The 1,509-nt window shown below is 45.9% G+C and overlaps 1 pseudogene; it reads right to left on the bottom strand.

Moving 5' to 3' along the window:
- Nucleotides 1–208: 208 nt before the first annotated feature.
- Nucleotides 209–911, bottom strand: LOC143743784 (uncharacterized; annotated as a pseudogene).
- Between the last annotated feature and the right edge of the window lie 598 nt (nt 912–1,509).

Below are 1,509 nucleotides of genomic sequence, written 5' to 3'. Positions count from 1 at the left end.
TACCCCACTCTTCCACCAAGGCACTTGCAAGTTCCTGGACTTTTCTGGGGGGAAAGGCACTAGCCCTCACCCTGCGGGTGCCATACGTGCTCAATGGGATTGAGATCCGGGCTCTTCGCTGGCCATGGCAGAACACTGACATTGCTGTCATACAGAAACTCACGCACAGAACGAGCAGTATGGCTGGTGGCATTGTCCTGTTGGAGGATCATGTCTGGATGAGCATGCATAAAGGGTATCTCATGAGGGAGGAGGATGTCTTCCCTGACCGCAAGGCATTGAGATTGCCTGCAATGACAACAAGCTCAGTCCGATGGTGATGTGATATACCGCCCCAGACCATGACGGACCCCCCACCTCCAAATCTATCCCGCTCCAGGTTAGAGGCCTCGGTGTAACGCTCATTCCTTCGACGATAACAACAAATCCGTCCATCACCCCTGGTGAGACAAAACCGTGACTCATCAGTGAAGAGCACTTTTTGCCACTCCTGTTTGGTCCAGCGAAGGTGGGTTTGTGCCTATAGGCGGCATTATTGCTGGTGATGTCTGGTAAGGACCTGGCTTACAACAGGGCTACAAGCCCTCAGTCCAGCCTCTCTCAGCCTATTGCGGACAGTCTGAGCACTGATGGAGGGACTGTGTGTTCCTGGTGTGACTCGGGCAGTTGTTGTGGCCATCCTGTACCTGTCACGTAGGTGTAATATTCGGATGTACCGATCCTGTGCAGGTGTTGTTACACGTGGTCTTCCACTGCAAAGATGATCAGCTGTCCTTACTGTCTCCCTGTAGCGCTGGACTCCCTGTAGTGCGGACATGGCAATTTATTTCCCTGGCCACATCAGCAGTCCTCATGCCTCCCTGCAGTATGCCCAATGCACGTTCACGCAGATGAGCAGGGACCCTGGGCATCTTTCTTTGGGTGTTGTTCACAGTCGGTAGACAAGTCTCTTTAGTGTCCTGCGTTTTTTAGAACTGTGACCTTAAATGCCTACTCTCTGTAAGCTGTTAAGGTCTTAACGACCATTTCACAGGTGCATGTTAATTAATTGATTATGATTAATTGAACATGCATGGAAAAAATTGTTTAAACCCTTTACAATGAAGATCTGTAAAGTTATTTGGATTTTTACAACATTATTGTTGAAATACACAGTCCTGAAAAAGGGACGTTTCTTTTTTTGCTGAGTTTATATATAGGATGAAATAAGGATTGAAAATAAGAATAAATATCAAATAATGCCACCTTGAATAGCACACAGAAAATTGTAGGGTTGGAAAAAGTTGTTAGAAATTAAGAAATATGAAAGATGAATATATTTCACCATTCTTGAAAACATGCCAGATAAATCATAGAATTGTAGGTGACAAGTGTTACCGACGTCAAATCTTCATAATTGATTCCACCTAATTAATAATTCCCGCTATGAGTAATCAGCACTGATCGCAGAGCTCACTGCACGAACACATGCAGCCCATTACTGCATTAAATAGGATGTGTGGGCTGGAA

Source organism: Siphateles boraxobius, unplaced genomic scaffold (assembly GCF_051911475.1).
Source record: "Siphateles boraxobius isolate OS27281-9 unplaced genomic scaffold, OSU_SipBor_1 1, whole genome shotgun sequence".
In the NCBI taxonomy this organism is placed as follows: domain Eukaryota; kingdom Metazoa; phylum Chordata; class Actinopteri; order Cypriniformes; family Leuciscidae; genus Siphateles; species Siphateles boraxobius.
Note: the sequence above shows the minus strand (reverse complement) of the source record. Positions and strands in the feature narration are given on the sequence as shown.